We start from the raw sequence: 23,343 nt of genomic DNA on the forward strand, positions 1-23,343 counted from the left end.
GAGAGGGACATCATGCTTGGGAGGGTGGAGGGACAGCGCAGGAGAGGAAGGTCCTCTATGAGGTGGATTGATTCAGTGATTGGGATAATTGAGATTGGAGTGTCAGAGACGGTGCAATTGGCACAGGACAGAGCGGAGTTTAGGGCTATTGTACATAGGGTCACTATGAGTCGCAGGTGCCTCGACGGCACATAACAACAACAACAATTGGATCACTGTATTTGGGAATGGAAACAAATATCAATCTCCTCCATTTAATTGTTCAGTCAGTTATAATAACAATTTCTTGGTTTAGATCCAAGAACACATTTAGAACTTAATCTGTTGAAACAACTTAATTGGTATTTTGTCAGTTTCTGAGGTCTTTTTTTCTTTAGTGTAGCTTGAATATCTTCCCTTTTTATCTTTGCTTCTTGATCACTTGATGAATAAATATCTCAGATTCATTAATGTTATTACATGAGTTGCAATTGAGTAAAGAACAACTCACAGTGACTCTAGAAGCAGCAGATTTTAATTTTTCCCTTTTTTGCACCATCCTCAAGGTCTCCACCATCTTCAACCACTTTATTGCAGTTCAATATGTTGCCTCATTGTTGCAATTTAAGTCTTGAGTGTGTTCTTCAGCTCTTTCAACTTGAGAAACACTATGTTGTAGTCTTTTGACTTTCTTATCTTACCTTTTTATATATTGCCTTACAGTAATTTTTTTTTTTTCTGGCACCAACAAAGGTTTATATTTTTTTTTCTCTCGTACTACCTTTTGAAATATTTCCAGATTTATTGCTTTCATAATTTATTTTCTTCTCTTTGTTTTGACTTCTTCATGTTCTAGTACAAGTTTTAGAGTCTTCCCTTACATTCATTTTGTTCTTTTTTTCTTCTTTCTCTTTGTAATTACCTTTGAATTTCTCCACGGATAATGTCATTTCACAAATTATCTAGGCTTTGGTTATCAGTGTTCAAGGAATCAAATCTATTCTTAGGATGTTTTAATATTTTCTATGTGAAGCTAAGACCATAGTTTGACTCGTATTATCTTGTCTTCATTTTTTCACCTTTAATATAAATTTATTTATGGGTAATTGATGGTCTGTTTTACAATGAACTCTGTGAATTGCTTTGTTGCTGATATTGAGCTTCCCTATTGACCCTATCCACAGATGTAAACAATCTGATTTGTGTGTAGTTCATCAGGAAATGTCTTTGTGTATCACCATTTATACTGAGTTTTGGTTTGTGGCATTTTTTTTTTAAACTAGTATTTGCAGCGAACAAATCATTAAATGTAAAAAATTCTATCTCTCAAATTCTGGTTTCATTTCTTTCCCTACAGACTTGTTGTCCAACTGTTGTTGTCGTTGTTATCTGCTATTGAGTCACCTGCAACTTATAGCTACCCGCTGTATAATAGCTCCAAAGCCTACGCTGTCCTAAGCCAGTCTCGCTGACTCCAACACACTTATCCCCATTTCCCTAGTTACTGTATCAATCCATCTTTTCTAAGTTCTTTCTCTCCTGCACTATCTTTCCATCCTTCTAAGCATGATGTCCTTCTCCAAGGACTGGCACCTCCTGGCTGTGTGTCGGAAGTATGTAAGACAGAACTTCAAAATCCTAGCCTCCAAGAATAAACTTGGTTTCACTCTATCCAAGACAGACTTACTTGTTTTCTTGGTGGTCCATCACTCAAGACTCTTCTCCAGCACCACAATTCAAAGGCATGAATTTTTCTTCTATTATCCTTAGTCATTGCCCAACTCTCTGATGTATAACAAGAGTACTATCCATACTTAAGAATGATATTTGATGAATATTAAATTATCCAGGAAGTATTAAAAGAAGATAGAAGGAGTATGCAGAGTCACCAAAAAGAATTGGCAGACACAGAAGAATTGAAAGAAACAACATATGATCAACAGGCAATGTTGACCAAGGAGGAAGTTCAGGCTTCCCTGAAGGACCTGGCAAAAAATAAAGCCCTAGAAACTGATAGAATATAAATTGATATATTTCAACAAACAGATACTATCCTGGACATGCTCATCGGGTTATTCCAAGAAATCAGGAGGATAACTATCTGGCCAATTGTCTGGAAGAGATCCATATTTATTCCCATTCCAAAAAAGATAACCCGACAGAGAGTGGAAATTATCATACAATATCACCAATATCGCATGCAAGCAAGATCCTGCTGAAGATTATCCTGAAATTACTGGAACAGTACATTGACAGAGAACTACCAGAAATACAAGCTGGGTTTTGAAGAGGCCATGGAACTGAAGACATTATTGTCAACGTCAGTCAGAGGTTTTCTAACTAACATTCCTTTCTCCTTTGCTTCTATCTTTTACATTCCAATTGTGAGTTATAATTAATGCACTTTGATTGCCTGTGTGATCAATCTTAGAGTGAAAAAGACAATATAAATTCTCAATTTCTTCATTTTGGTTTTAGTAGTTGGTTCATTGGTGATGTCAGCCTAAATAAAAGTTGGCACACTTTTAGTCATTTAGCCTCTTGTCTCCCGTTACCTTAATTGCAGGCACATGATCTTTCAAATCATTACAGTCTTGCAAATCACCCATAGCTCTTGGACTAAGTTATGAGACAAAGTGCTTCTCATACTGAGCAGTAAGACTTGAGAAGAGCATGACTTGAGACAAGCAAGACTTGAAGCATTTTTTTAATTAAAATCATAGTTTAAACAAAAATACTTATTAATAAATTTTAAAAAGTAGACTTTTTAAAAAAGACTGAGGCAAGAAAGACTTGTGGCAACAAGACTCAAATGAGCGTGAGACGCTGCTGGTGGAGATACTGTAGCATTGCTGTGGACGAATAGTGTTAAGGTGCTACCGAAGGTTACTTACATATGTGCTGGCCATAGTTAGAAGTTTGGCTGTTCTTCCTGGATGCTTAAAGGAGAAGCTGTCTTATAACTTGTCAGAAGCTTGTTTGCTTGGAGGCAAACTTTGTTGAATGATTTGGATTTGACTGCTGAACTGAAACCAGAATCTGGACTAATTGAGGAATTGTTCCTTGGAACTTGGACTTGTATTGACTTCCCACTTTCCAACTTCCTTCTCTAATAAACACCGTTATTGCCATCTTTATCTGATTTCTGCTCTGGGGCCACGAGAAACCTGTGTTATCTTATTCCATTTGGTCCTTTCAGAGAGATGCTCCTGGCCCTGTGCGTCTATGTACTTGTGTGTTCCTCTTTAAGCATGCATATAGTTCATAATAGTTCCATTAACAATTTTCCTTGTATGTATATTGATAGTATCTTATCATTCATGGCATTACACTTTATAAAAAATACTGACACTGTCTACAATTAATTTGACATCTTCTATTATATTTGTCAATATCACTATAATAAATCATATAAGTGATTCAAAGAACAGTTTTTGATAATGTGACAATTGTGTCAAACTCAATTCACACTATTGTGAAAATTGTGTATGTGTATTTTTTCCTTGTGTATAACAAAAGAGTATATAATACTTTGTTATTCTGCATCATCAAGTTGTAATCAACTCATAGTTGAACCTCTGGTGAATTTACAGAATTTGTAAATTACATGATGGATTGTTCATCTATCTCCCACTGAAAGTTGGTAGATTTGGAACGCCGAGCAAAACTACTTACCACTAGGTCATAAGAGATTAGTACAAATTGTAGTCCTGCAGAATATTAAATACAAAGAAGAAATAGTCACCTATCTCCAAGACTATGTCAGAGAAATAAAATATAATTGATAGACAGGAAATTAAGAACAAGAATATTCCGTAAATGTTCTAAGCAAGCTTTGCAGTCTGTCTACCAGCTTCTACAATTGATGACATCAAATTTTTGGTGTCAGCACCAAAAACTCACCTCAAAATTATATCATTTTTAAAAACCTACATTACTAGCTCCTTAGTACAATTCTGAGATAGTAGAATAAGAAATAAGCTTAATTTGAGATCTTGATAATGCCATTAGTTAAATATATATTAATCCATTTTGCAATTGATAATTGAACTTCTACTCCATATCTTGGCCAATGCCATGATAGTTTTCTGTTCTGGTTAAATACCTTCAAAGTGATTCATTCTATGAACAATGCATCGAAACTTTTCTCTGTCTGTCCCCACAACTTCCAACAGACCTGGGCACTTGACTAGTTTTTAACAATTCTGGCAGGAATAAACTTCATCTCTACAGATAAATAGAACAGATATTTAAATAGAAATATTCCATGATGTTACACGTGCTGATCTAACTAAGGAGATGGGGATATATAGGACAGAGTTGATCTGTGGGCTCTCTCTGAACACAAGAATATTACTTCTGTGTGTAGAGAGACAGAATTGAATATTATGATAGGTATATAGCTAGAAGGGAAGGTTGGGACAGCATTCCGGAAGACATTTACAGCCTTCCAGATTCTTTGGTTATTGTTTATTTGTTTTGTAATAACTTGAGTCCTATAAATCTGAATGTTGCATGATAAATAAGAATTACAGAAAAATAATTGATTATTTTTGACTGTTATATTGAAGAAGAGCACTTAATATCTTATGGATTACTAAAAGAACAGACAAGTTTATCTAGGAACATTTGAAACCAAAATGCTCTAAAAGCAAAGATGGTGAAATGTCATCTTATATACTTTGGGCATGTTGTCAAAAGCCTTTGGAAAAATGTCATCATGCTGGGAAAGCCGGAAGATCAGAGAAAGATAGACTCTAAACAAGATAGATTGACATAATGATTGTAACAATGGCCTTGAACTTGTCAGAAGTCATCAGGATGGTAGAGGATAACACAAGATTCAGATCTATTCACAGAGTTGCTATGACTCATAGTCAACTTGATGGACCTCACATCAACACCATTTTATTTTTGTTGCTGAGACTTTCTGCATATAAAATTTAATGGCATTGATTATATTCTTTGAATTATGCAACCATTCCAACTTTCTTTTACAAATTGTTCCTCTTCATTAACATAAACTCATTATTGTTTAGTTTGGAGAAAACATCAGAGGACATGTATACCTTAAAGGTTAAAAGATTTTCATGATTCAATAGTTTCAGAGATTCCTACCAAAAGCTGTAGCTGATGCATCTTATAGGAAACATAGACACTGTGAGATTTTCATCAACAAAAGCCTCCTATAAGTCTTTCACATTTTGTTTTTAAATTCATGCAATAAACAAGATTAAATATCTTCTATTCCTTCCATTTAAAATTCTATGAATCATTAGACTATATGGGTCATTAACAATGAAAGAACTAGAAGGGGAACGGAGGAGAAGAAGGAACAGCGGAAACAGAGATTTTGAAAAATGTATGTGATGACTTCTTTGTCAGCCACAAAGCAGCATTTTCAGCAAAAGAGTAGGGGAGGGGAGTGATGACCTTCCTGGGAGGAGTCAAGATGTGAAGAAGTGGAGCAATGTGAATGGATCACTTCCATCCTTTCATTTAAAGCATCTTGGAAGAGCCTACTCTCTGTGAGAAGGCTCTTGCTGAGCTTTCAGAATGTAGCAGTAGCACTTGCTTTTCTCCAATGTTTGGAGTGTCCTTGTGAACAAGAATGGAGAAGTACCAGTGAAGCTGTTCCTAGTGCTACCATTCAGATTTGTGCTTAGCATTTCAAGTTTTAGATACTAAAGATAGAGAGTATTGAATGCGAAATATTGTTCCCCATTAAAATTTATAGATGGTGTTGGGGAATGGACAAACATTAATGAAATTAGAAGCACAACCGAACTTAATATTCAGAAGTGAGCAGTGCAACTCTCTATGGACTACTCCATCACCAAAGTCCCCGAACAGCTTTTAGTGTCAGCACATCATATTAATTGTTTCTATTAACTAATAATGTTGTTAGGTGCTGTTGACTAGAAAGCAGATCACCTAGTTTTTCCTCTGCAGAGCCTCTGGGTGAGTTTAAATCACCAGATAACTTTTCGGTTACCATCCGAGCACATATCCGTTACACAAGCAGGGCCTCTTAATACCTTGATGTTGTTGCTGTGTACCAGCAATTTGCAAGGACCCATAGCCAACCCTGAAGTGGGTTTTCAGAACAGTAAATGTTTTAATGGGGGGCATAATTAAGGGAAATAAAACACATTTATCACCTTTTATTAATTATGTACAGTAATTCTTTTTGACTGTGTGGATCATAACAAACTATGGCTGACTCTGAGAAGAATGGGAATCCCACAACACTTGATAGTTCTAATGCGAAACCTATACTTGGACTAGGAGGCAGTCATCAGAACAGAGCAAGGGAACACTGCATGGTTCAAAATTGGGAAGGGCGTATGCCAGGGATGCATCCTATCTCCATACCTTTTCAACCTATATGCAGAACAGATCATCTAGGAGGCTGGGCTCTATGAGGAGAAATGTAGGGTCAAGATTGGTGGACGATTTATCAATAAACTGCGTTATGCAGATGACACAACCCTGCTTGCTGAAACTGAGGAGGACCTGAAGTGCATACTGCAGAGTGTCAAGGACTGCAGCCTACAATATGGATTGAGGCTCAATGTCAAGAAGACAAAGATTCTCACCACTGGACCAATTGGCAGCATCAGGATGGATAGTGGAGAGATTGAGATTGTACACAGCTTTAGTTTGCTTGGCTCCACAGTCAACAGTCTTGGCACCAGCAGCCAGGAAATTAAAAGGTGCATTGCCATGGAACAGTCTGCTGTTAGGGACCTCTCCAAAGTACTGAAGAGCAATGGTGTCTCTCTGGAGACTAAGGTGTGTCTGATACAGGCTTTGGTCTTCCCAATCACTTGTTATGCATCAGAAAGTTGGACAATGACCAAGGAGGATAGAAGGAGAATTGATGCCTTTGAGCTCTGGTGCTGGAGAAGAGTATTGAGAATACCATGGACTGCTAGGAAAACAAACAGATTTGTCCTGGAAAGGGTTAAACCGGGTGGCTCCTTGGAGGCAAGGATTCTGAGGCTCCGTCTAACATACTTTGGACATGTTATGAGGAGAGATCGGTCCTTAGAGAAGGACATCATGATTGAGAGGGCGGAGGGACAGCACAGGAGGGAAAGGCCCTCGATAACAACAACATAATAAGAACAGCAATTCATTCTTAAAAAGAACCAAACAAAAAACCCAAAACTGTCAAGAGAACAGAACAATATGTCCTGGAGAAAGTGAAATGATGCTGCTCACTGAAGGCAAAAATTTTGAAGCTCCAACTCATGTACTTTGAACACATTACCTGGAGGGACCAGTTCTTGAAGAAGGACATCATGTTTGGATGGGTTGAACAACAGCACAGGAGGTGAATACACTGGATGAGATGGATTAACAAAATTATTAGGTTTATAGGGCAGGTGTGTTGGAGACAGTGAGACTGGCTCAGGTTAGGGAACGTTCAGAGCTATTGTGTATGGGATCAGTATGAGTTGCATGTGATTTGACGATACATACCTAATAATAAAACAAAATATAACCCCCTAACATTTAGTATCTATACAGCAATCATACTTAGCAGATAAATTACAAATCAATCCTTTAAGATTTTATTTCAAATAAATAATCCGTGAATACATTTATCTAATAAATGTGTACAATTAAAATGAAACTGTTTATCCTTTATTCTTTCTTTTGATTCAAGATGTTCATCATGTTTTAGATAAGATTGCAAAACTAGATACATTTATTCATGAAATGTTTTATTTCTTGTTTCCTTGAGAGAAAAACTTCCAAAACAATTGCACAAAGTCAGATAATTTTTCTTTGCCCTAGTTTCAGTATTTAAAATTCTAATCTGCATTATGCAGATGACATAACCCTGCTTGCTGAAATTGAAGCACTTGTTGCAGAAGATCAAGGACTGTGGCCTTCAATATGGATTGAGGCTCAATACCAAAAGACAAAGATTCTCACCACTGGGCCAATTGGCAGCATCAGGATGGATGGTGAAGAGATTGAAATTGTTAACAGCTTTAGTGTGACTGGCTCCACATTCAACACTCTTGGCACCAGCAGCCAGGGAATTAAAAAATGTATTGCGATGGGAAAGTCTGCTGTTAGGGACCTCTCCAAAGTACTAAAGATTAATGGTGTTTCTCTGGAGACTAAGGTGCACCTGATACAGGCCATGGTCTTTGCAATCACTTGCTGTGTGTCAGATAGCTGGACAGTGGCTAGGGATGGTAGAAGAATAGATGCCATTGAGCTCTGGTGTTGGAGAAGAGTATTGAATATACTATGGACTGCTAAGAAATGAACAGATTCATACTGGAGAGGGTTAAACCAGGCTGCTCCTTGGAGGCAAGGATTCTGAAGCTTTGTCTCACATACTTTGGACATTTTGCAATGAGGGACCAGTCTTTAGAGAAGGACATGATGCTTGGGAGGCTCGAAGGGTAGCTCAGGAGAGGAAGACCCTCTATGAGGTTGATTGATACAGTGACTGGGGTAATTGGGGTAGGTGTGTTTGAGATAGTGAGGTTGGCACAGGATAGAGCAGGGTATAGGGCTGTTGTACATAGGGTCACTATGAGTCATAGGTGACTCGATGGCACATAACAACAACAACATGTCATAGTATTTCCCATAATTTGGATTTTAGTATTCACTGATTGTAGATTAAGTTAGAATCAACTCATCTAACCCACCAGCTGGTTTTCAGAGGCCATAAATCACACAGGAGGGGATTGCACATCTTCTCCAATATAGAAACTGGCCAATTCAAATCACATGCATTGGGTTGACAGTGCAATTCCTAACTCACTAGGCCACCACATCTCCCTGATAGAACTTTATTTTGAAACAGAGTGAGGTCACTTCCTGCATTCCCCAATATTACTTGAAATCTCGGTAAGCTAATTTCAATAAATTTGTGTTTAATTACTATGCAGAAATGGGTTTTTTTGAACCACCTTCAAGAAACATAATAGCATTTTAAAGTTATAATTTATTGTTTTTTATTTCTGCTCCCAAATATGCCAAATTTATAATTAAAATATATTTTATCTTCATTTTGTTGTCCAAATGTTTGGAATTGACTCTTTTTAGTTACTAATTCAGCTAATATCACATTAGTGTTCCCCTCTCTCTTCTGAAATAGCTTACTGACCTTTTACAGTGAGGTGAAGATGTATGTTTTCACCCTACATTTGGCTTTCTGTTTGAAGTCCTGTTCATGGTCTAAATTGCTAGCTTCTGAGTATAGTTTTTAGTGAAGTAGAGTCTAGACTAGACCTCAGTTTTATGAGCTTTTTTATCCCCATCTTACACATTCCTGGTGATGCAGGACTTGAGTGCTCAACTGCTAATCATATCAGTGATTTGCACCTACCAGACACCTGTGGGCCAATGATAACGCTGTTTACTTCCGTGATGATTTATAAAGTTGAAAACCCAAGAGGCAGCCTTACTCTGTGCTTTAGGGTCATTGTACGTCAGAGAACTGACTTTCTGGCAATAGTTTGTTTTTTGTTTGTTTGTTTGTTTGTTTGTTTGTTTGTTCTTTTACACATATAGAAAAAAGTTTTGACCAAAAGGCAGAATTGCTAAATCTGATTCATTTGATAAAATCTAAAATCTCCTTCCAACCAATACCCAAGATATTGCTAATTAGTTGACACCACCTTAAAAAGAACTTAAAATTTTATTGATAAGACTAGGTCCCATGTTTTGGGAAATGTTCATAAGAGCAGAAAATGAAAATAAAAAGCAATGGCTTGATATAGGAACCACTGAGTTTAAAGAGGGTGGAAAAGACGGGGAGGAAGCAGAAAAAAAAAAAAAAACCAAACACAAACACCAAACAAAACACAAAGAAGTCAAAGACTTGAAAAAAAAATATTAAAAGTTTAGCTGGAAATTGCTGAAGTTTTGTCACTTAATTTTGCATCTTGTTTAATATGCTGAAATATAAATTTATTGTGTGTGTGTGTGTGTGTGTGTGTGTGTGTGTGTGTACCATCAAATCAGATCTGACTGGTACAGGAGGAGATTGTTCCTCCTTCTCCAGCAGAGCATCTGGTGGATTTGAACCATGCACCTCTGGGATTGCAGTACACCTCCTTGCCACTGGGCTACCAGAGCCCACCGACATATAAAATTTATATTATCAGGGCTAAAAAGAAACCACAGTGGCAAGAGGCTGCACTGCAATCTCAAAGGCAAGCGGTTCCAGGCGACCAGCTGCTCGGTGGAAAGTTGGGAAACCTCGGCCCCTACAATTTACTGCCTCTGAAAAACGTGCTGGAGCGTCAGCTACGAGTCAGTTCCGAGGCTATAGTACACAACAACAACATAGGATGCAGATCATTTTGCAGAAATGAAAAAGAGGAAATAGCTTAAGTGCTAATTGATAATTTGCTTTTAGTTTTTAAATAAGTACTGTATCTGCCACATTGTTGTTGTTGATTGCTGTTGAGTCGCGACTCATAGAGACCCTATGAACAAAAGACCCAAGACCTTTCTATAACTACAGTTTCTCTAAGTTCAGAGAGTTTCCAGAGGTATGTGAGTTAGGAAGTGGATGCCACTCCTGCTTCCAAATCTGTCTTAAACTGGGAGCTCCACCAAACACTGTCCACCATGGGAAGCCATTATGGCATTTGAGACCCCGATGGTACAAGCTTCCGCATCACAGCAACTCCAGGTTACCTCAGAACAGGAAATTGGCAGCAGTATCTGCCTTAGAGAAACTAAATAGGATTTTTGGCAGCCAAAGAGGGATTGAATATAGATGCTGCGGAGAATTCACTAGAGAATAAATATAAAATGAATATAAATTCTTAATGAAGCTGTGGATGAAGACAAGGCTGTCAGTGAAGGCTGGAGTAAAAAAAAAATAAAGTGCATTTTAAGAATGAGTGAAGTGTAACTAGAAGTATGATAGAAAAATAAAATGCATAGATAAGATAGAGGTCTTGATGTGAATAAATGGAAATATAATAATTTAATGGAGATAAAATTGATAACATGGAAAATATTTCTAAGGAAAATGGCTAATCATTCAGTTGCTAATCCAAAGGTTTGTGGTTCAAAACTACTAGTCACTCTGTGAGAGAAAAAAAAAATGATCTTCTGCTTCTGTAAAGATTTGTAGACTTTTAAACATTGGCAGTCATGCTATACCCGTAGGGTCGTTATGAGTCAGAATTGACTTAACAATGATTTGATGCTCTTTCTAGATTCTTTAAATGGGAAAGGTACTGGGTAGTACATCCTCTTTTACAAATAAGTTCAGCAGTGCATTAAAAAAGGGAAAAATAACTTAATTTCAAGGTTTCAGGGGAATTTGCTATACTGATGGTAAAGATGTCAGTAACATCAGACAGTAAAACAATTCTAATTGAAATGCTGGAGGCGTAAAGAAGGTAAGCTTAATTTGAGGGTTTTTAATCATTATGGGTGAAATGTTTTTACAAACTGCTACATAAAGCAATTTGCCTTAAAGCAGAATACTGCCTAAGCCTCGGCTAGTAAGACAAATTTTATATGCTGCGTAATGTTAATACTGGAATATTCTGTAAAATTCTGTAACTACAGAGATGTGATTAATATCAATATATGCAGAAATAGAAAGATGGAACAGAAAATATAAAATAATTGCCTGTGGTCACAAATTAGAAATTAAATCAAGACAACTTGATTGAACACATTTGCTAGCGATCCTGAAGGAAAAGTTCAGTCATTGTGATACTTTCCTCCATAGTTTGTGCTGAGCTACATCATAGAACTTAAATCATCATTTCACAACAAGCTAGTATTTATTCAAACTGTTTCAGCATATGTAAATGTGACATTCCTCTCTCAAAACCTTTGTAAGAACTGGTGGTCAGATAATTATTCTGGATTATTTTTATTTTGTTCATGCTAAAGAAATTTTTCACTTACTGCAATTGATCTTGTTCTTGAGCTGTTGCTTCTGATTGTGTCCCTGTTTTTCTACTTATCCTTACTGTCATGTGGGTTAATTAGCTTTTGTTATTGTTGTGTTGTTAGTTGCCTTTGAGTTTAGTTTAACCCACAGAGGCCCTATGAGCAACATTAGAAACTTGCTCTATCCTGATCGCAGTGCATTGTTACAGTTACTGTGTCAATCTATCTGATTGAGGGCCATTCTATTCTTTTCTAGCAACTACCTGTAACGCTTTCTCTTCTCTCTTAAATTCAATCTCAGAAAATTCATGGAAGGCCTGACTGTTGGAGACAAGATATTTTGTGAAAGAGAGAAGAGAGACAGAAGAGAGAGAGAGAGAGAGAGAGAGAGAGAGAGAGAGAGAGAGAGAGAGAGAACGTGAGAGCATCCTGATCATTTAAAAATTGAAAATTGTACAACATTTTTAATAGGATGACAATAAGTTTTTTATTAACATATTTATTTATTGAACCCTATTGCCTATTCATTTAAGACTAAGGGAATTTAATTGAAAAAGCAATCAACAAATCTAAAGTATAATGAGATAACATGAGGTTATAGTTTTCAGCCTTGAAATATATGTAGGTGAAAATTTTAAAACCATGTACATAACTGGGGTTTCATTAATCATTCTTATCTTTGCTAGCATAAGGACATTTTATATAGGGATTTCTTTTATATAACTAAAATATAATAGTCAACTACAAGAAAGAAATATATTTATTTGGACAAATAGCATTTTTTTGGAACGTAGACAATGAGATTGGCACAAGATAGAGCAGGGTTTAGGGATATTGAACATAAGGATATTGAACTATGAGTCGCAGGTGACTCGATGGCGCGTAACAACAACAACAGCAGCAGGTTATAAACAATCAAATGTGTCACACAATAATGTTTCTCAGATAGTTTGGAAAGTTTTACTTAAAACAGTTACTCTTTATTGCTAGCTGATATGGAAGAGCAGCAATAATCACCTTTGAATCCCACCTCATCACAGAAAGGAAATGAAAATTAGTCCCAACTCTGAAACTCAGGGTGAAAAAACAGAGAAGGGAGTCTAACATGTTAACCCACAAAAATGTAATTCACATGATGGAAACAGCCCCTCAGCAGAAAAGGAAATCTTCTGTTCAGCAGGATGAAACAAAGATTTGATCTTCAAGTGCTGACTACTCACATTTATCCCTAAAACAGTGAAAAACTAGTCTCTATTGTCCTAATTAGCTACCTGACCAGCTGAATGAACAACAGACATTTCCTCAAAATCTTCAGGGGGAGGACAGAGATCCAACAGCATTACCTGCTCTCTGATCGATGAATTATGCATGGAATAAAAGACTCCTTACACTTAAAAAAAAAAAAAATATATATATATATATAATATGTTGTTGCTAATTTTTTATGTATATGTATAGTTATGTATGTATGTATATATATGTTGTTGCTAAGGATTATAAAGTTGGAACTGACCCATAGCTCACCCATCAGTGGGTTTTTAGAGGCATTCGATCATACAGGAGGAGATTGTCCATCTCCCTTGCTCAGAGCAGCTGGTGGATTTGAATAGTAAGCCTGTAGGGAACTCTGGTGGTTTGTTGTTGTTTTTTAAGTGCTGTAGATGACTCATAATGACCCTATGAATGAAAGACCTGAACACTCGTTTAATTCTCATCGTTTCTCTAAGTTCATTGAGTTTGTAGTTGCCACTTCTGCTTCCAAGCTTGTTTTAATTGGGGAGCTCCACCAAACACTGTCCACCATGGGTAACCATTATCACATATCCGTGTCACAGTGTTCAGCTTTAGAGCAACCATGAGTTACCTCTGTATAGCAAATGGACAGACCAGGGCTATATGACCTAGAAGAACGCTTCACCAAAAAAATTAAAAACAGGTCCAAGGGCCCTTTAGTATTTTATAATTCTGGCATGCCCAAATGCTGCAAGACTCTGCACTAGAGACCCACAATTCATCTGGCAAGTCCCCTCTGCTGACACCCACTTGGGACGAAAAGAAAGCCACAATATCCCCGAGTGTTCCATACACGTGTGTTTCCTTCTTCACAATACAAGAGGGCCTCCAAAGTTCCTCCAAGCTGGACCAAGAAGATAAGTGGTAAGAATTTATACAACCAAACCAAAGGATGTGACTTGAATTCGCAGCTCCATGGGCGAAAGATGGGCAAACTCTTCCTGTGTGATATATATTGCCTCTGAAAAGCTACTGGAGGGTCAGCCTGGGTCAATGGCTTGATACATATATTTGATGTAGCATTTGGATGATATAGATGTGTCAAATGGGGTAATGGTTACTCATGGTGGACAGTGTTTGGTGGAGCTCTGAAATTAAAACAGGTTTGGAAGCAGGAGTGGCATCCACTTCTGAAACTGCTTCCCTTTGGGAACTCTATGAACTTACAGAAACAATGAAAGTTATACAAGTGTTTAGGTCTTTCATTCATAGGGTCACTATTAACAACAACAACAAAAACATATTTTTACTAAGTTGTTTCCTGAAATTCTACAATTGCTAAACATTCCTAATAATGAAAGTTGAACATTATTAAACATGCCTTTTTAAATTTATTGAGAAGAGCATATTTCCTTTAATCTATGAATGTGGTAATTTTTCTAACAAGTTATCTGGTGGTGGACAATCACAGATTCCTGGAATTATTAACAGTATAAAATTTGTTTTACTACTATTTTATTACATTCTTGTGGTATATATGATATTTGTCTATAGTTTTATTTTCTTATTCAGTTTTTAATACTAAAATTATACTGATTCACGAAATAGTCAGGTAGTAATTCATAAAATAACTTACATATAATGGAGATTCTTCTGCTTCTGGTTATATATGAGAAATTAAACCCATGTATATTACTCTTCCTCCAGACTTTCTCAGATGTACTCAGGAACACACACACACAGAGGAAAGAAACATTACCTTTAGATAACAATAACCAACATAATTCTACTATAACCTAACACCTAATTGTCTTTAGCAAAGGAATTAAATTAGTAATAATAAATTGTGTGGCCAAACCATAGAAAGGCTTAGAGATTAGACTTACAGATAGTGCATCTGAGAGATTCCAAAGATGAAATCTTATCCTAAGATCTCTTTTCTCCATCTTCAAACAAACAAACAAACAGAGAAAAACCTAAAAACTCATATTAATATAGTGAATTATTTTGTATATTCTTAGATTTTGTTTCCTTTCATTTTTCCTTGGTGTGTTATTTCTTTAAACCAAATTTTATCCTTACCTATAGATAAACAGATCTTAAGATGAGGTTTCAGAAAGAGGCTTAGAGAAACCGGTATTTATCTTACACAGAAAAGTATATCACAAACCTAATAGTCATTACTACTCATTCATTTTAATTATTTCTATATATCAAATGAAACTGAAATTTTTGTGAACTTTTTCTCAAGTGCAGCCAGAGTGCTTATTGGAGGCAAAGACGATGAAGCTCTGTGTTTCATATACTGGACATGTTGCTAAGAGAGGCTGTTCCTTGGAAAGAGACGTAGTGCTTGGAAAGATGGAGGGTCAACAAAAGAAACAAAGATCACTAATGATATGTGTTGACAAAGTGATTGCAGCAATGGGCTCAACTAGGTCAAAGAAGATGAGGATGGCACAGAATAGGACAGAGTTCAGATCTATTGTTCGTGGGGTCTCTATGATTCATACCCAACTTGATGGTACTTAACAACATATCACTTTGCTAGCACTGTGCTCATGGCTTGCAGGGAGATATTAAAGTGCATACTTCATTCCCATGTTGTTTTAAATGGCATAGTACCTTACCTTAGAACATCTATAAACATTTCCTATAACAGAATGTATAATTTCTGTAGATGATTATCCTCATTAGAAACATGCAGATAGAGTACAACAGATTCTATAGAGGTCAGAATGATAAAGTATATGGGTTTACCCAAGTTGAGAAATTCATAGTAGTATATAATTTCTTCTGTGTTGTATATAAACACAGCAAGAAATAGACACTTGAAGGATGCTGTTGTTGTTGTTAGATGCCATCAGTTCATCTATGAATCATAATGAATGACCCCATGAATGACTGATCCACATCTTGGTTTACCTTGCACCACCCTCATAATCTGTGCCATGTTCAAGCTTATTGTTTCAATCACTATGTTAGTCTATCTCATGGAAGGCTTTCATTTCTTTCATTGACTATTTAGTTTTCCCAGTATTTTGACTTTTACCCAGGACTGCTTAAAGTACATGAAGTGAAGTATCACCAACTTGAAAGCAAATCCTAGATATACTTCCTCCAAGACAGATTTGTTAGTTCTTTTGACAGCTTAGGATATTCAATACCCTTTGTCAGCACCATAATTCAAAGGCATCAGGTCATCTTTGGTCTTCCTTATTCACTGTCCAACTATCAGATGCACAGGAAGCAATTGAAAATCTGAGGCCTTGCCTCAGGCTTACCCAAGTGTTTAAACTGATATCTTTTTCTTTAAGAACAATTACTTAACAGCAGCTTTAAGTGGATCTAAATAAAATTAAATTATTGATAAAGTAAATCTATTCTCTCTGTCCATCATGATGGATTATCATTACATTATAAAGGAACAATGATGGTCTAGTGGTAAGAAGACATGGTGCAATCTCAAAGGCATGTTGTTCGAATTCATCAGCTGATGGCTATTGTTAGAGAAACATTTTTACATTTAGTTTTAAAATGAATTGTTCTTTACCTCAGAGGTAACATGATAGATTATCATTTGGAAAGAACTCATAAAAATCCAGAATTTTTTTTTGTGTAATGTGAGTGCATATTATTTTATGCAAACCAATGGTTTTTCATTTTAAGCAGTTATACAAATTACTATTTATATGTACTCACTCTTGTTGTTGACTAGGAACTGACTTATTGGTGACTCCCAACCACAATGAGGTGACTCTCATAGGTGACTCTCCAATAGGATTTTGGGATCCATAATAGTACAGAAGCGATTGCTACTTCCCCCCAGCAGATTTCTTGGTGTATTTGAACTGCCAGACAAGTGATGCCTTTAAGTTAGCAGGACAATTTCCTATTACTAATTAGAAATAATAATTCATGGAACTCTGGTGGCCTCGTGGTAAGAAATCATGTTGCAATATTCCAAAGGCAAGCAGTTTGAATCTGCCAGCTGCTCCATGGAAGATAGAGCATTCTCCTTCTGTGGGATTTATTGGCTCTGAAAACCCACCGGAGGGTCAGCTATGGGTTAGTTCAAACTTGAAGGTACATAATAATTATATGCACACACACACACACACACACACGCACGTACATATAAATATTTCTAGTTTTACTCGGAAAAAACAAAAAAGGACATTACGCAACATAATCACCTGACATTGTAGCATTCTTGTTTTCACAATTACTTATCATGTTCCCATCACTGGAGAATGAATGTCAGTTGTGGTCCCCCCCCCCGTCTTTTGTATCAGTTTCAATTTATAAGCCTGATCTCACTCATACAACTCCACCTTTCTTTCTGTCTGCTACCATTACAGTAGCTCTATCTGCTCCAGGTTTTAAACACGTTGAAAATTTGGCTGCCTCAAGAGAAAAGATTTAAATAAAATACATTTAAAATCTTGTGCAACTTTTCACTCACACAGGAAAACTCTGGGACCATCTGGTTTGCTTTTGCTGCAACATCAAGAATACTAGTTGTTGCTGTTGTTATGTGCCGTCGAGTCCCTTGCGACTCATAGCGACCCTGTGTACAACAGCCCTAAACTCTGCTCTGTCCTATGTCAATCTTACTGTCTCTGACACACCCATCCAAATTACCCCAGTCACTGAATCAATCCACCTCATAGAGGGCCTTCCTTTCCTACACTTTCCCTCCACCCTCCCAAGCATCATGATGTCCTTCTCTAAGGACCTGTCTCTCCTTACAACATGACCAAAGAATGTCAGACGAAGCCTCAGAATCCCTGCCTCAAAGGAGCAGCCCAGTTTAATGCTCTCAAGGATGAACCTGTTTGTTTTCTTAGCAGTCCATTTTACCCTCAATACTCTTCTCCAACACCAAAGCTCAAAGGCATCGATTCTCCTTCTACCCTCCCTAGTCAAAAAATCAGAATATTAGTAGCACTCAATAAATGTGACGGTGTTGTTGATTGAAACTATATTGATGACTGAAACTGACTTATTGAACAAATCTCCCAAAACTGTCTGGACTCATTAATACAAACAAAGTAGTATGTGAAAATTATCCATTTAATAAGAATATTGCTGTTGTGTACCATAGATTCAAAACTGAGCCATCGTTGACCCTCCAGCGGGTTTTCAGAGGCAGTTAATCACACAGGAGATTGTCCATCATTCTCCCACTGGTGCAGCTGGTGGCCTCTAACCCCTCCTTCCTTCAGGATTGCAGTGCAGCTTCTTGCCATTAGTCGACCAGAGCTCCTTTCATATGAATACTCACTTTGTTTTATAAAGGAGCTCTGATGATCTAGTCCATAGAGAGTTGTGCTGCTAACTTAAAGACAAAGGCCTTTCTGACATTACAAATTCAGCAGCTCTGGGGAAGTGGGGGGGAGGCAATCTCCTGCCAGGCAATTTATAGATTTACAGCCTTCTAGGGAGTCAGCTTTGAGTCGATGAAGACAATGAGTAAGTGTGTGAGTGACTTTGTAAATGCTACCAAAGAATGGTCACACTCTGAACGAAATGTAGATGTTGTCTGCGTTTAATTCCCTTTTCTTACATCTTTTAAAACTTTTTGCTACTGTTGTATATGACACGATTGCATTTTAGATATTTCTGATTGACGGAGAAGTGTTAATGAACCTCTCTGTTCAGCTGTTTTATCTATAAAAGAGATGAAGGGTCATCTTGGAGGAGAAAAAAAAGACTAAAGGAAGTCTTTGATCTAGTCTCTAAATCTTGCTGACATCTACTTACATTGAGATCTGTAGACTTCATTTATCAGTGGCCAATGTGGTAAGATTCTTTTAGTTTTGTGTTACTATATCTAAACATTTATATACAGCAAACTCCATAAATTATTTATTTCCCTATTTAGGATGTAAATGAAAGTATACCATTGCATTGAAAAGATAGCTTTAACTGTACTTCATATAGTAAAATATTTGAGGGAAAACCCTTTTGTTTCTCACTGGAATACTCAGGGATTCTCTTCATATTAGTGTGAAAAAAGAAGTCTAGAACTTTGATGTTCAAAATAAATTTTAAAAAAAATTTTATTATATTGGTTTGCTTACAAAAGTTGTATACATTGTGTTTCACACTAATCTTCATTCACATTTTGCTTCATACAATTATTCCTATGCATTATATTTTATAAAATTAATCACCATTTGGACTATGCCCATTATAACCCTGTCATTTCAGGTCCCCACCAGATCTTTCCCATTTATTTTATCCCTTTCCCTATACCCACTAAATTTTGCAACTCTGTGATTTCACCCCTACCCATCTTCACTCTTCTGCTATCACCCTTTCCCTCCTTAGGTACCCATACATGTTTTACTAGCTATCCTTCTATTTTTACAGTAATGGTCTTATGCAGTACTTGTCTTTATGACACTGAGTTAGTTTACTCAGTATAATACTTTCTACTCTCTCAAGTTATGTAGTATTTTTCTTTTCTTTTTTCCCCCATTCATTCATTATTGTACTTTTCTCCCTATCCACCCCCCCCCCACTCCAGTGCACTCTTCTCTTTGAAAAGTAAAATTCTTTCATCCCAGACATCCTAATGTTAGCCTAGTATACTAAGGCTCTAACTGGTGAATAAAGAGGCCATATGCAGAGTGGTACCATATGAACCAGTATAGATAAACTGATAAAGATAGATCTATGCTGTAAATTTGAGAAGAGGAATATAATAAATGTTAATGTCCTTGTCCACATCCTGTTTCAGATTCCCGGCAGATGTAAGTAAGTCCAGTTGTACAATGTTGCTGTTGTTACATGCCAACAGTTAAAACTAAGGCACATCTGACTCTCAGTGGGTTTTCAGGGGTTATTAAGCCACATGGGAATAGATGACCCATTTTTCTTCCCTGTAGTCACTGGTGGACTTGAACTGCTTGCCTTTGGGTTCCCAGGACAACTCCTTAACCGTAAACCCCCAGAGCTTCTTATTGTATTTACACATTTTACAACTATTCATCTTGAGAAATCAAATGTGAGAAGTTTTGTGGTAAATATCTCAGAGATCTCGCCAAAGTACTGAAGAATAAGGATGCCAGTTTGGAGACTAAGGTGTGCCTGATACAAGACAGGGCCTTTACAATTGCTTGCTATGCATCAGAGAGATGCACAATAACTAGGGATGATAGAAAGATAGTTGATGCCTTTAAGCTGTGGTGCTGGAGAAGAGTACTGAATACCATGGATTTCCAGGAGACCAAACAAGTTCGTCCTGGAGAGGGTGAAGTCAGGCTGCTCCTTGGAGGCAAGGATTCTGTAGCTTTTTCTGACATTCTTTGGACATGTTGCAAGGCAGGATCAGTACTTGGAGAAGGAGGTCATGTTTCAGAGGGTGGAGGTACATCACAGGAGAGGAAGAGCCTTGATGAGATAAATTGATTCAATGACTGGGGTAATTGGAATAGGTGTGCTGGAGACATTAAGATTGGCACAGGATAGAGCAAGGTTTAGGGATGTTGTACACAGGGTTGCTAGGAGTTGCAAGTGACTTGACGGCACATAACAACAACAACATCTCAATATTGACCTCTCAAAGCTCAAACTTACTGCCTACAAGTCGGGACTCCTAGGTCAATTTCCAGCAATTATTTTTTTTGTAATTGTAAATCACACAGAAGGAAATTTCTACAGAGCTACTGGTGGATGAGAAACGCCAGGGAGGATCCACCTTTGGACTAGCAATGCAACTTCCCAGGGACTACACCACCAAAGCTCCCTCAATTTGAGCTAAAAAATATTAATTTTGCTATTTTATAAAAATATCTTACAGGGCATGTAATTAACCAAACACTGTGTCCCTTATTAAGTTGCTGTTGTAAGAAAACAGATGTTAGTATTTAGTTTATAAATTTTGAAACTCTCTGTGGCTCTTCCAGAAGCATTTTCTTTACAGAATACACCATATTTAAATTTACATCATTTTCCCCCTTGCTCCCTGGAAGGAAAGCTATAATAGATTTTATCATAATTATATTCACAGACTATCCAAGTGCAATTTGGCTGTGTATGGACAATATATTCTTGAATATTAAAGATTCAGCCTTGCAGCACTTCAGTGCCCATAATTCTTATTGATTTCCATGAGTATTATGCACCCACAAGAACTCTAAGATGGACTATAGGCAAATAGAGGATAATCCAAAATATGTTTCCATGTTTTTAGGATGAAAACAGCTATAAGTTGTGCTTTTATACTGAGATAAATGAAAAGGTGCATTAAAGAGCAAGGGGAACAGAATTAATTACTAATATAATTATGCTGAGTATACTAATATACTTTAGTAAGTTCACATTTGATTTTGAGTCTTTTTAAGAACAATTTTAGAGATAACAATTCCCTCAAATTATGCAATTCAGAATTTAATCTGAGAGTTTACCGGGCTAGTGTGGCATGCACTTTTCTTAAGTCATTATTTTGACTGTGTGAAAAGGTCCTAAGTGGCCACTATTTTGCCAAATCAATGGATATACTTTCTGTATTTGTCTGTATTTCAGTATTTGATCTATCCATAGCTACTTCATTCATCCTGAATCAGATTTTACCTTTTTTCTTTTCATGTCATCATAGTCTTAGGGCTTTTATACAATCCTCCTGTTAATTTATTTTCAGACTCCTTTGCAGAAGCATTTTTTTTCTCAGACATTATTTGTTGAGACCCTTAAGGTTTATTCCTGGACTCTCTTCCTCTCATTCTACTTTCTTCTAGTAGATCTTATAATAGGCACAATTTTATCACTGTCAATAAGTAGAGATATGCATTATTGATGCCTATATAGGCAAAGAACTCTTTCTCTGAGTTGTTTAACAACTTTATTAATAAAAACTCACTAAACACCTCTTCTGTCAGGTGCTACACTACAAGCATTGCAAAGTCAATTGAGCACACACATAGGTAGTCTGTATTCTCAGGGCGACTGTGCCAAATTGAAAGGATTAATCAACCAGATAATCACAAAAATTGAGTACAATGACAATTAGAGTTAACTATTTGAGAGGAATGAACATTATTTTAAATTAACATATTAAAAGAAATCACTCATTCAAGCTGGTAAAGAGAAATATTTCAGACAAGAGAATGCGTAATTCCTCTGAAGTGAAAATCTGCAAACACTCAAGGAGCTCTGGTAGTGTAGTGATAAAAAAATGTACTGTAAACAGAAAGGCAAGCAGTTCAAATCCACCAGCTGCTCCAAGGGATAAAGATGGAAAATCTTCCAAGAGATTTATAGTCTGAATATCTCCTAGAGAGTCAGCTTTGAGTAGGTTCCAACTTGATGGCACATACCAGAACCCACACAAAAAGTGGAACATAAAGAATCTTATCCTTGAACAAATAGAGGTAGAAATTCTCATTAGAGTTTAAGAGCATATGGATAATGATGCTAGGGAAAAAAGGCCAAGACCAAGTGATCCAATGTCTTGGAGTTCATCTTTAACTAATGAGAGTTTATATAAAAAGCATTGGATTAAAAATATTTTTTTTTATCATAGACAAAAAAATGTGCTTTATTTTATTAGAATTCATTTTACATAAAGCCAAAAAAAGATCAATCCAAATCTCTAGATAATTTCCCCTTGTCGGCTGGTTATACATCAATACAGGAGATGCCAAGCTTCTAGGTGATGTTCTTTGCATCTGCAAGATCCTTAGGAGCCCAGGGGAATGGAAGACTCCTTCAAGAATCACCACTGGTGCTCTAGCCATCTGTCCACATTATTCCCAGATCAATTTCAGTCACTGGGACATTGCCTTTTTATCCTAAATACCATCAAGGTAAACATCCCAAATGCTCTAACGAAGGAGTAAACGCTAAAAGATAAAAAAAAATTATTACGGGCTCCTGGCTCTGTTTCTTCCCCAAACCCTGGAATCTGGGATGCAGGTCCTGGAGGTGGGGGAATATTTTGAACTTACATTTCTGTTTATATTTATGCTTATTAATTCTCTAAAACTATAGAGCATGTTGATAGGAATTTGTGAAGCCCACTTTTTAGCTTCTTGTCAGATGTTTTAGGTCAGTAAAAGCATTGGAATAAAACACCTTTGTAAATTTTATGGCAATATTTCTCAAGGAGTTTTTTGGTTTTTGTTTTTTTTCTATATTTTATTAATTTTCATAAACATTTACAGAGATTTTGGGTTTCCATTCATTCACCGCTGCACCATTCTCTCTACCCTCCTCCCA

At 36.7% G+C, this 23,343-nt stretch overlaps 1 protein-coding gene across 1 annotated transcript in view; it reads left to right on the forward strand.

Moving 5' to 3' along the window:
- The window catches only part of CTNNA3 (catenin (cadherin-associated protein), alpha 3), a 2,453,748-nt gene that overhangs the window by 2,071,228 nt on the left and 359,177 nt on the right, over positions 1 to 23,343 (forward strand). The window lies entirely within an intron of this gene.

Source organism: Elephantulus edwardii, unplaced genomic scaffold (assembly GCF_000299155.1).
Source record: "Elephantulus edwardii isolate Elephantulus edwardi_28Jun2011 unplaced genomic scaffold, EleEdw1.0 scaffold00074, whole genome shotgun sequence".
Lineage (NCBI taxonomy): Eukaryota > Metazoa > Chordata > Mammalia > Macroscelidea > Macroscelididae > Elephantulus > Elephantulus edwardii.